Source organism: Coregonus lavaretus (genome assembly GCF_964263955.1).
Source record: "Coregonus lavaretus genome assembly, contig: HAP1_SCAFFOLD_304, whole genome shotgun sequence".
NCBI classification, from domain to species: domain Eukaryota; kingdom Metazoa; phylum Chordata; class Actinopteri; order Salmoniformes; family Salmonidae; genus Coregonus; species Coregonus lavaretus.
This window is the reverse complement of record NW_028162718.1, coordinates 200,633-214,322: the sequence shown is the minus strand read 5'-3', so window position 1 is coordinate 214,322 and position 13,690 is coordinate 200,633.

The following is a 13,690-nucleotide window of genomic DNA, read 5'->3' as shown; positions in this document are numbered from 1 at the left end:
CACTCAAATTCAACCCCTCTAGCGATTGTTTAAATGCAGCATGGTACACCATTTGACCATTTGTAACCCTCATTCGCGCTGTCACCCATACAGTACATACTGTCAATTTACATTTCACCTTTCAGAATGTATTATCTTTGACCCTCGGAAGGATTCTTTAACCCCACTGAATGTAATACTTCTCCCTCTCACAAATACAGTCAATTCCTCAGTGTAAGGAATCAGTGATATTTGATCCCAAGTATCTATTAAAATGTTGTTTGAGACGTGGTCTCCTACATCTCCCTCATCATTCATACTGTAGGGGATTTCCATCAATCCGTGAAGAAAGACTCCCAATCAAGACACATCAGACATTTTAATGTTTCATTAAGTGGAATATACACCTATAACATAACAAACCCATAACCACTTTCCAGTATTCTAATCATTTCAATTTGCTGCCTTGATTTTTAGTAAAAATATAAATTGTTGTGTAATCAATCCAGAACCTACAAAAAGTGAGTCCTGTCCCCTAGTCCAAAATAACAGTTTATACCTAAATGTGATTGTTCTCCTCTCCTTGGTGTGGGAATCCTGCTGCTTCCTTTTTTCTTCTTCTATCTCTACATTCCCTTTTATTGAGACTAGATCTGTGTCCTGAGAATACTGCCCCCCTTTTGTGGATGGTGGTGGTGTAGTTGAACCAGCCTTTTTTGGTTCCCTCCCTTCTTCTCTCTTCTAATTTTCTTGATATTCTTTGTACCCTTATCTTATCCATTTCCTGTTACATCAAATGTTCCCTCCTTTGACCGTTTAGTTACTATTTTCCTGGTTCCTTTTTTCCCCATTTGTCAGAGATATTACCAATATTACTATTTTCTGGGAACCTTCTCTTCATGATTGCTACTGGTGTTCCTGCCATCTCTACTTCTGGTGTTCCTGCCATCTCTACTTCTGGTGTTCCTGCCATCTCTACTTCTGGTGTTCCTGCCATCTCTACTTCTTGGTGTTCCTGCCATCTCTACTTCTGGTGTTCCTGCCATCTCTACTTCTTGGTGTTCCTGCCATCTCTACTTCTTGGTGTTCCTGCCATCTCTACTTCTGGTGTTCCTGCCATCTCTACTTCTGGTGTTCCTGCCATCTCTACTTCTTGGTGTGGTCTAATGTCTATATTAGGGTGGAAGGTAAATGATTCCTGTTGTCTTTCTCAGCTAAACATTTTATATCCCTCAGTTAATGGTATTTTCTCCCTAATATATCTTCATACTCTTCTTCTTTCCCTAAATGAGATTTAATCCCTTGCCTTTCCTCTACTATCCTTCTATCATTACTGGATCAATGACCCTTGTAATAACTATTTCGCATTAAATCGTGCCTTTTTCTGATAATGTTATAATTGTAGCCTATTGCATTACTTTAGTTTAAAATATAAGTTTGTTTATTCAACAAATCTAGAACCCACTATAAGTTGGTGCTATTCCCTCAGCATAATAGCCAAAGCTCCTTGCATCCCCTAGTTCACGTAACGAAAATAAATTATAGTTCTAGAATTCACCAACTATTTGCATACATCACTTGTGTTAAGCAACCTATCGAATAAGGTAATAACAATTAGAATTAGTCAAAGAACTGCCTTCCAGTCAAGTATTTAGACCTCTACTTAATCTTACAGCTCAATTCGTACTAGCTGGACTGTCTCTCTTTTACCCGCGAACCAGATCCATAAATTATTTTCCTTTGTTATCAATTCAAATCATCACCACAGCTCCAGTGCAATTGCCAGCCCGCTATTCAATTTCTGTAACTGTCCTTTCTGATTACGCTCTAATTAATAAAACAAACACTGGCTATAATTGACAAGCATACATTTAATTCACATCCGTATTCAATTCACTATTCCAAACTCCAATTATATTATCAGTAGTTTTCAAATTATCAACTCATTTGGGCGGCAGGTAGCCAAGTGGTCAAGAGCGCTGTGCCAGCAACGGAAAGGTCGCCGGTTCTAACCCCGAGCCGACCAGGAAAAAAATCTATCGATGTGCCCCCGAGCAAGACACCCAACCCTAACCGCTCCTGTAAGTCGCTCTGGACAAGAGCGTCTGACAAAAATGTAATTCGGCGCCACAGAAAATAACTAACTATCTTTCTCCCCCCCTCTATTCCTGTTGAATACGGGAGTTGTTGAATTTTAAATCAGCAAGCTGCCAAATCATCCAGTCTTACAACACAAAATGAACACTGACTGTTCTATCAATCTAAGCAACCCATAACCATAATTGGAGTATAATCAGAAAATCTAGATTTTAGTCAGTAATGCAGAATCTATGCTTTATCAGAATGACAAGTAAATCCTCCGTTATTCCAATTCTAAATGGTCTGTGTTTCTAGTATCTTGCACATACCACATTTATCACAAAATAGCTTTGAAGGACACAGATCTCACACGCTCAACGTAAACAACTTAGCAGTCAACGAGTCAAACCCACATTCATTGATTTTGGAAACAGATCTAACGACTTAACCAAATGAATTATATTTCCCCCCTAATATACTAAAATTCCTTGACTATATCACCTCTGCTTCTGAAATGATAGATAGCTATTATAATGCTTAACCTTTTCTACCACACGCTCTATGTACTGTCTCCCGTCCCCCACGTACGTCTACGTGTTTGGGCGCGCAAGCCAGCACTTATATATTATTCCACTTTTATCCACTCTCTATTAATCAATTACCCGCACAGCGGAACATCAATTTAATTACCTAGACCCCCGTACACGTGACCTGTTCCTCCAACAGGATTTGTCATACCCCTCCGAGAAAAGACACACACACACACACCTTCTGATTTCCTCTTAAATCAGGGCACACACACTCCTTCTGATTTCCTTTTAATCAGGGCACACACACTCCTTCTGATTTCCTTTTAAACCAGGACACACACCTTGTCTACTAGCCTGCTTGTCTTATTTACACTTATCTATAATCACATTGCATGCATGCTTATTTCTCATTCCAACCAAAAACTCTGTACATATGCTAAATTTGGTCCTTATTTTGGAGAGAACCCTTCCGTACCCCACCCTCAGATTCAGCTTGATCGAAACACACAGCTCAAGTAAGAACGTCGCTTACCTTTGTTTAAACAGCGGCCACTGATTGTGTGATTCGTCAAAACCTCCTCCGATAGCAAAGAACTCAAAGATCTCTATAACCAATCACGTCAATTATGTTGTGGAAAATAACCACTATACTTTATTACAAATTACTCTTACAGAGTTTTTGTTGCATCAAGAAATGACTTTATTAAAGTTTTCAATAAAGCTGATACCAGTCTGCAGAGGGGCACCCCCCCTTACGGTCTCCCTCCATCTTATATAGTCCTCTTCAGTTTTCCCGCTCTGAGAGCAGCTAAACTCAACTTTCATTAAGTTCAGAGTACTACAATCAATCAATCTTTATCTTGCAAAAACACTCATGTTTAGTTTAAACTCTGTTCAACCCTGGCTCTTTTCACTGTGTTTGAAGACAAAAAACAAACGGCCCAATTCAGTTAGCCACAAAGAATGTTAACTATATGTTCATGATTATTTCAATTTTATCTGATAATCCATTAAAAATACACATCAGCAGGAACTAATGGGGATCCTTAATAAACCCCAGGAAGAGTAGCTGCTGCCTTGGCAGGAACTAATGGGGATCCATAATAAACCCCAGGAAGAGTAGCTGCTGCCTTGGCAGGACCTAATGGGGATCCATAATAAACCCCAGGAAGAGTAGCTGCTGAACAGTGGAGCTGTAGAAGAGGACAGAACAGGACAGTGAAGCTGTATAAGAGGACAGGACAGTAGAGGACAGGGCAGGGCAGTAGAGGACAGGGCAGTAGAGGACAGGGCAGTAGAGCTATGAAAAGAGGGTGATAGAGGGAAAGGACATGAAAGTGGAGCTTAGAGGGCAGATATAAGACAGGACAAAGGACCTAGTAGAGGCGGATGGGACAGGACAGAACTGTGGAGTTGAGAAAGCCTTGACTAGGGAATTAAAAGATGGGAGCTCAAGGAAAATGGGTGATCTCACCAGACAAGACAAAGCCTCAAGGATCAGAACACCCCTCTGTAAGCATGTCAGCAGAGAGCCAGCCCCAATTTAATTGACAGACTCGGGCAGGGAGGTGCCACTGGGGATCAGGCTCCCTCTCTGGTGGTACATTAAGGTCATTGATTACCATGGCCCGCTGAGAGGGTAACAGTGTCTCTGTGTAACAGCATTGATTATGTCCCTCTCCTTGCCCCAACCTGGGCTCGAACCAGGGACCCTATGCACACGTCAACAGTCACCCATGAAGCATCGTTACCTATCGCTTCACAAAAGCCTGGGGTTTTCGGGAAACAACTACTTCAAGGGCTCAGAGCGGGTGACGTCGCCGATTGAAACGTTACTAGCGCGCACCGCTAACTAGCTAGCCGTTTCACACTGTTCACATCTGCACCCCCTGTCAAGTCAAGTCAAGTTTAGTTGTCATATGCTAGGATACACAGTACAATGGAATCCTTACTTTCAGACTCCCCCTCTCCCCCCACATCCCGGTGCAGCCCAACCACAGAACCCCCGCCCTCAGCAGTACCCCAGGGGTTCACTAGAGGGGGGTGGATATATAGTGGAACTCCAGAAACACCCCAAGGACAGCTGGAGGGGGTGGTTATGTATTCATCTGCAGTGTGCTTTACCATAGAGCTATGTGCACTACTGACCCCATAGAGCTTTACCATAGAGCTATGTGCACTACTGACCCCATAGAGCTTTACCATAGAGCTATGTGCACTACTGACCCCATAGAGCTTTACCATAGAGCTATGTGCACTACTGACCCCATAGAGCTTTACCATAGAGATATGTGCACTACTGACCCCATAGAGCTATGTGCACTACTGACCCCATAGAGCTTTACCATAGAGCTATGTGCACTACTGACCCCATAGAGCTATGTGCACTACTGACCACATAGAGCTTTACCATAGAGCTATGTGCACTACTGACCCCATAGAGCTTTACCATAGAGGTATGTGCACTACTGACCCCATAGAGCTTTACCATAGAGCTATGTGCACTACTGTGCAGTTGGTTTCGTGTCTGGCATATTAATTTTATTAGGATCCCAACGCCGATGGCGACAGCTAGTCTTACTGGGGTCCAACATACAACGAAAAATACAATACAGACAAATATACTTTACAATTGACATCCAGAACCAGTCAAAAGTCTTAGAACACCTACTCATTCATGGGTTTTTCTTTATTTTTACTATTTTCTACATTGTAGATTAATAGTGAAGACATCAAAACTATGAAATAACACATATGGAATAATGTAATAACCAAAAAGGTGTTAAACATATTAAAAATAGATTTTATATTTTAGATTATTAAAAGTAGCCACCCTTTTCCTTGATGACAGCTTTGCACACTCTTGGCATTCTCTCCACCTGCTCTGCAAACACCTGCCATGCTGCTGTGGGACTGGAAGCTGTGTTGCCTTACTTTGTAAACACCTGCCATACTGCCCCCCCCCCCCCGTGGGAATCGAACCCACAACCCTGGCGTTGCAAACGTCATGCTCTACCAACTGAGCTACATCCCTGCCGGCCATTCCCTCCCCTACCCTGGACGACGCTGGGCCAATTCTGCGCCGCCCCGTGGGTCTCCCGGTCGCGGCCGGCTACAACAGAGCCTGGATTCGAACCAGGATCTCTAGTGGCACAGCTAGCACTGCTGTGGGACTGTGTGGAACTGTGAGCTGTGTTGCCTTGCTCTATTTTGTTTCCCTGTAAACACTAGGAACAGTGTTGATGTCCTGTAAACACTAGGAACAGTGTTGATGTGTTGATTCCCTGTAAACACTAGGAGCAGTGTTGATGTCCTGTAAACACTAGGAACAGTGTTGATGTGTTGATTCCCTGTAAACACTAGGAACAGTGTTGATGTGTTGATTCCCTGTAAACACTAGGAACAGTGTTGATGTCCTGTAAACACTAGGAACAGTGTTGATGTCCTGTAAACACTAGGAACAGTGTTGATGTCCTGTAAACACTAGGAACAGTGTTGATGTGTTGATGCCCTGTAAACACTAGGAACAGTGTTGATGTGTTGATGCCCTGTAAACACTAGGAACAGTGCCTCCTAGCCTCAGCCTCCTAGCCTCCTAGCCTCAGCCTCCTAGCCTCCTAGCCTCAGCCTCCTAGCCTCCTAGCCTCCTAACCTCCTAGCCTCCTGTAAACACTAGGAGCAGTGTTGATGTTTTGATGCCCTGTTAACACTAGGAATTGTGTTGATGAGTTGATGCCCTGTAAACACTAAGAGAGGTGTTGATGTGTTGCTCCTGTCAGCCTGTTATTCTACACTGTGACAATGATGAATGGCCTCATTCAGAGAGATCAGAAATAATGCTCTGCTCTGCTCTGTTACCCTGGGACCATGCTGCTATAGCCTCAGCCCCCTAGCCTCAGCCTTCTAGCCTCCTAGCCTCATTCTCCTAGCCTCCTAGCCTCCTAGCCTCAGCCTCCTAGCCTCCTAGCCTCCTTGCCTCCTAGCCTCCTAGCCTCAGCCTCCTAGCCTCCTAGCTTCAGCCTCTTAGCCTCAGCCTCCTAGCCTCCTAGCCTCCTAGTCTCAGCCTCCTAGCCTCCTAGCTTCAGTCTCTTAGCCTCAGCCTCCTAGCCTCCTAGTCTCCTAGCCTCCTAGCCTCAGCCTCCTAGACTCAGCCTCCTAGCCTCCGAGCCTCAGCCTCCTAGCCTCCTAGCCTCCTAGCCTCAGCCTCCTAGACTCAGCCTCCTAGCCTCCTAGTCTCAGCCTCCTAGCCTCCTAGCCTCCTAGTCTCCTAGCCTCCTAGCCTCAGCCTCCTAGCCTCCTAGCCTCCTAGTCTCAGCCTCCTAGTCTCCTAGCCTCAGCCTCCTAGCCTCAGCCTCCTAGCCTCAGCCTCCTAGCCCCCTAGCCTCCTAGCCTCCTAGCCTCAGCCTCCTAGCCTCAGCCTCCTAGCCTCAGCCTCCTAGCCTCAGCCTCCTAGCCTCCTAGCCTCCTAGCCTCAGCCTCTTAGCCTCCTAGCCTCCTAGCCTCAGCCTCCTAGCCTCCTAGCCTCCTAGCCTCAGCCTCCTAGTCTCAGCCTCCTAGCCTCAGCCTCCTAGCCACCTCCTAGCTTCCTAGCCTCCTAGCCTCAGCCTCCTAGACTCAGCCTCCTAGCCTCCTAGCCTCCTAGCCTCCTAGTCTCCTAGCCTCCTAGCCTCAGCCTCCGAGCCTCAGCCTCCTAGCCCCCTAGCCTCCTAGCCTCCTAGCCTCAGCCTCCTAGACTCAGCCTCCTAGCCTCCTAGCCTCCTAGCCTCCTAGCCTCAGCCTCCTAGCCTCCTAGCCTCAGACTCCCAGCCTCAGCCTCTTAGCCTCCTAGCCTCCTAGCCTCCTAGCCTCCTAGCCTCCTAGCCTCAGCCTCCTAGCCTCAGCCTCCTAGCCTCCTAGCCTCCTAGCCTCCTAGCCTCCTAGCCTCCTAGCCTCAGCCTCCTAGCCTCCTAGCCTCAGCCTCAGCTATACAGTGCCTTCAGAAAGTATTCACACCCCTTATTTTTACCACATTTTGTTGTGTTACAGCCTGAATATAACATTTATTAAATTGAGATGTTGTTTCACTGATCTACACATAATACCCCACAGAGGTGGGTAGAGTACTGAAAATCTGTACTTAAGTAAAAGCACTTAGATTGTAATTTACTCCAGTAATAGTAAAAGTAGCACTCTTAAGAAACTACTCCGGTAAGAGTAAAGAAGTTTGTTACACCTTATGATGAGACAGCAAACAAAAAGGACAACGTATTATTTAAGCCTGACAGTAACATCTTGTCCTCAAGCTGTACAGTTTCAATTACAGTCTGATTCAAAGTTGACTTCATATCTATCGATGTGCTCAATTTCATAAAAAGGTAAACGGTACTTTAGACATTGGAATAATTTCCCTATTCCAATAGTATTCATTTAAATTTATTTCACAATATATTTTCAAGTACATGTGATTTTGAATGCGTACTAAATAGATTTACACCAAGTCTGATGTTTAATTTTTTACTCAGAATGAAATATCAAGGAGGATCAGGTAAGTATTAGCCTACAAAGTCAAATAATCAATAAAGACATTTCACTATCAATCATGTTACTACAATAGTATGCAGATCAGACATATTCCAGCATGGAATTAAACATTGAGGTACAGTGGCTTGCGAAAGTATTCACCCCCCCTTGGCATTTTTCCTATTTTGTTGCCTTACAACCTGGAATGAAAATAGATTTTTGGGGGGTTTGTATCATTTGATTTACACAACATCCCTACCACTTTGAAGACGCAAAATATTTTTTACTGTGAAACAAATAAGACAAAAAAACAGAAAACTTGAGCGTGCATAACTATTCACCCCCATCAAATCTTTGCTAATTAGCCCACACAAGTGGAATTATTGAATGCAATATGCTGAGATGTACATACCTTAATGTTTAGAGATAATATGAATCAGCCACGAGGCACATCTGTTAAAATAAGAATATAGATGATTAACCATTAACACATTTTATCAAGACCCTGCAACTACAACAAGTAGCTACGAAGTGTGTGTCACAAAATGGATTAATTATTTCCAAACACTCGGCTACATGGACATAACAAGCATTCACCATTTCGCAACATCATTGATTTTATAAGCTAGCTAGCTAGATCTATACCAACATCATTGATTTTATAAGCTAGCTTGCTACAGTTTTGACTAGGCTGAGCGGGAACTGTGCTTCCGCAGAGGTAGGGGAGCCAGCAGGCCAGAGGTGGATGAACGCAATGCCCTCGTTTGGGTGTAGGGACTGCTCAGAGCCTGAAGGAACGGAGGTGCCGTTCCCCTCACAGCTCCGTAGGCAAGCACTGCGGTCCCGTCGATGTGGATAGGAGGGTGCACCCTCTGCTGTTTCCTGAAGTCCACGATCATCTCCATTGTTTTGTTGACGTTGAGTGAGAGGTCATTTTCCTGACACCACACTCCCAGAGCCCTCACCTCCTCCCTGTAGGCGGTCTCGTCATAGTTGGTAATCAAGCCTACTACTGTTGTGTTGTCTGCAAACTTGATGATTGAGTTGGAGGCGTGCTTGGCCACGCAGTCATGGGTGAACAGGGAGTACAGCAGGGGGCTGAGCACGCACCCTTGTGGGGCCCCAGTGTTGAGGATCAGCGAAGTGGAGATGTTGTTTCCTACCTTCACCACCTGGGGGCGGCCAGTCAGGAAGTCCAGGACCCAGTTGCACAGGGCGGGGTAAAGACCCAGGGCCTCGAGCTTAATGATGAGCTTGGAGGGTACTATGGTGTTGAATGCTGAGCTATAGTCAATTAACAGCATTCTTACATAGGTATTCCTCTTGTCCAGATGGGATAGTGCAGTGTGCAGTGTGATGGCGATTGCATCGTCTGTGGATCTATTGGGGCGGTAAGCAAATTGAAGTGGGTCTAGGGTGACAGGTAAGGTAGAGGTGATATGATCCTTGACTAGTCTCTCAAAGCACTTCATGATGATAGAGGTGAGTGCTACAGGGCGATAGTCATTTAGTTCAGTTACCTTTGCTTTCTTGGGTACAGGAACAATGGTGGCCATCTTGAAGCATGTGGGAACAGCAGACTGGGAAAGGGAGAGATTGAATATGTCCATAAACACACCAGCCAGCTGGTCTGCGCATGCTCTGAGGACGCGGCTAGGGATGCCGTCTGGGCCGGCAGCCTTGCGGGGGTTAACATGCTTAAATGTCTTAATCACGTCGGCCACGGAGAAGGAGAGGCCACAGTCCTTGGTAGTGGGCCTCGTCAGTGACACTGTTTGTATTCTGCCATATTCCCAGTCACCTTGCCATGGTGAATGTGGTGGTTCACGCTTTCAGATTGGCGCGAATGCTGCCATCTATCCACGGTTTCTGGGTAGGGTAGGTTTTAATAGTCACAGTGGGCACAACATCACCTATACACTTCCTGATAAACTCAGTCATCGTTTCAGTGTATTCTTTTCGGAAGCTACCCGGAACATATCCCAGTCCGCGTGATCAAAACAATCTTGAAGCGTGGATTCCGATTGGTCAGACCAGCGTTGAATAGTCCTTAGCACGGGTATTTCCTGTTTGAGTTTCTGCCTATAGGAAGTGAGGAGCAAAATGGAGTCGTGGTCAGATTTGCCGAAAGGAAGGGGGGGAAGGGCCTTATAACCATTCCGGAAGTTTGAATAGCAATGGTCAAGGATTTTGGCAGCGAGAGTACAACAGTCGATATGTTGATAGAACTTCGGCAGCCTAGTCCTCAAATTTGCTTTGTTAAAAATCCCCAGCTACAATAAATGCAGCCTCAGGATATGTGGTTTTCAGTTTGCATAAAGTCCAGTGAAGTTCTTTTTTGAGGACCGTTGTGGTATCGGCTTGAGGGGGGATATACACGGCCGTGACTATAACCAAAGAAAATTCTCTTGGGAGATAATACTGTCGGCATTTGATTGTGAGATATTCTAGGTCGGGTGAACAAAAGGACTCGAGTTCCTGTATGTTACTACAATTACACCATGAGTCGTTAATCATGAAACACACACCTCCGCCCTTCTGCTTCCCGGAGAGATATTTATTCCTGTCTGTGTGATGAACTGGGAACCACTCTGGCTGGACCGATTTCGACAGAATATCCCAAGAGAGCCATTTTTCCATGAAACAAAGTATGTTACAGGCCTTGATGTCTCTCTAGAAAGAAATCCTTGCCCGGAGTTCGTCGATCTTGTTAACCAAAGACTGAACATTAGCATGTAGTATACTTGGAAGCGGTGGGTGGTGTGCGTGCCTCCTAAGTCGAACCAGCAGGCCGCTCCGAGTGCCTCTCCTCCGCCGGCGATGTTTTGGGTCAGCCGTTGGAATCAGTTCAGTTGCCCTGGGGAGAGCAAACAAAGGATCTGCTTCGGGAAAGTCATATTCCTGGTCGTAATGCTGGTGAGTTAGCGCGGCTCTGATAACCAATAGTTTTCCCCGGCTGTATGTAATGATACAAAACATTTTCTGACCTAATAATGTACGGCTGACGCACGACCACACCCCACCAATTCAGAGTTTTGGACATTGATACACTAGTAGCTCGCTATAATACACATGGGCAAACAAACCTAAATTAGCTAACATTAGCCTAGCTTAGAAAGTTATCTAGCAAGCACAAGCTCTCTTATGTTAGCTAACTTGCTACATACCAGCTAAAATTAGCAATAAAAAATAGAAGAAATAAAACCTTATAAGTTAGCTAGCTAGTCTAGGTTATGTTAGCTAGTAACACATTACCAAACGAGATAGCTAACCATCGGTCACATATGATCCAGCAAATGCGCAGACAAAACATGTTATCAAAAAACTGTTGATACAAAAATGCACATTTCTCCATCATATATTTGACTGCCAAATGTGACAGATTTTTTGGCCATCTCCATCGCATCGAGCTAGTTAGAAAACGTTAGCTGGCGCTGGTTAGCTAAAGAAGTAGCTATGAGAATTGTTTTGCTGGTAGTAAGCTAACGTTACATACATCGTAAACATGGAGTCATTTATATTGCTATTAGCTAAACATTTTCAATGCTTACTTATTCGTAACTGAAGAACATAACCTTACCTGAGCGCATACCAGCACAATGAGCACATGTGGAAGGCAGCGATGATAGAACAGCTCAATTTGCTGCAGAATATTACATCCCATGACTCCAATTGATTCTTCTCTCTTTGGAGTGATTTAAAAAAAAATATGCTTAGATTTTAAGTAGCATTCTGAAGTAAGATTGAGTCTTCATTATTTTTAATTAAATGTATGTAAGTCATCAATGCACAGATATAGAAAGACTTCAATGGGTATATTTGTTTTTGTTTTTTTGGACAAAATCTACTAGGCACCAAAAACATTTTTTTACGGTGTGTTTTGTTTCATGCCGAAATAACTGCCTACAGCCTAGGCCTGATTATGGCTTAATATTATTATTATTATTATTATTATTATTATTATTATTATTAATAATATTATTATAGTTAATAACTCAATTATTGGATCAGTTTGGGTCTATTCTCCACAGTTTAGAAGGTCCAGAAAGATTGGAACCTATCGGTATTAAGCTCGAAAAGCTCCCCTATTGTTTCAGTTTTTAGGGACAAGAAATGTATCCTATGCTACAACAACACAATGTAATGAATAATGTTTTCAAGTGAGTACAAAACTGTAGTCTAGACTGTAAACTGCAGTAAAATGTGTGTAAAAAGTGTAATTTGAATAACCACTCAAAAGCCTGGCGTTTTGAATGCATATTAATTTTGAAATAACTGCATCTAGCCTGCCTGATTAGGCAACCATTTGGATCAGTTATGGGGGGTTTTCTCTGCAGTTTAGCCATGGCGTATGATGTATCGTCTAACAGAAACATGCTCGAGGCGCTGAGGAAGTTGTATCCATAGTTTCTGCGTTTGTCTTCCCTGTTTTAAAAGTGTTCGAAAATGAGGTGGAAATGGCACAAACAGATTAGATGTTTCACCACTACATGACTAAAAGTATGTGGACACCTGCTCCTCGAACATCTCATTCCCAAATCATGGGCATTAATATGGAGTTGGTCCCCCCTTTGCTGCTATAACAGCCTCCACTCTTCTGGGAAGGCTTTCCACTAGATGTTGGAACATTGCTGCAGGGACTTGCTTCTATTCAGCAACAAGAGCATTAGTGAGGTCGAGCACTGATGTTGGGCGATTAGGCCTGGCTCGCAGTCGGCGTTCCAATTAATCTCAAAGGTGTTTGAGGGGGTTGAGGTCAGGGCTCTGTGCAGGCCAGTCAAGTTCTTCCACACCGATCTCGACAAACCATTTCTGTATCGACCTCGCTTTGTGCACGGGGGCGTTGTCATGCTGAAACAGGAAAGAGCCTTTCCCAAACTGTTGCCACAAAGTTGGAAGCACAGAATCGCATGGGGAGCTAAAAACAGGAGATTAAACATTCTGTCAGATTCTGGGTTAGACAAAACAAACTAGCTAGCTAGTTATCTACCTAGCCATTTCATTTGCACTCACCCTCAAAACACAATTTCAACAGTAGAACTATGTCAGAGGAATACTAATCTTAGTCCAGAAATTACAAAGGCAGAAGGTTGTCACGCCCTGACCTTTAATGCCTGTTGTTTCTTGTTAGTTTGGTCAGGGTGTGAATGTTGATAGTTTCTAGAATGTGTATTTCTATGTTGGCCGGGTGTGGTTCCCAATCAGAGGCAGCTGTCGATCGTTGTCTCTGATTGAGGATCATACTTAGGTAGCCATGTTGCCTATCTGTTTTGTGGGATCTTGTTTCTGTGGGTTTGGCTTGTTTGAGGTTAGCGTTAGAATGTCACGTTATGTTGTTTTGTTCGGTGTTTTTTTTAATAAACAAACATGCATGCATACCACGCTGCACCTTGGTCCAATCCTGTATTCAACGAACGTGACAAAGGTAAATAAAATGTAAGTTGCCTCTGATCGCGTTTGGCTAAGAACCCACAAACATGACATGTGCTTGGCTTCAGTAGATACTGGGTTTGAGTTCAACTCCGTCTACAGCTACACTACGCTGTACTGTAGGACCAATCAGCTACAGTCTTATTGTTGATATCTTCTGTTCTAACCCTATA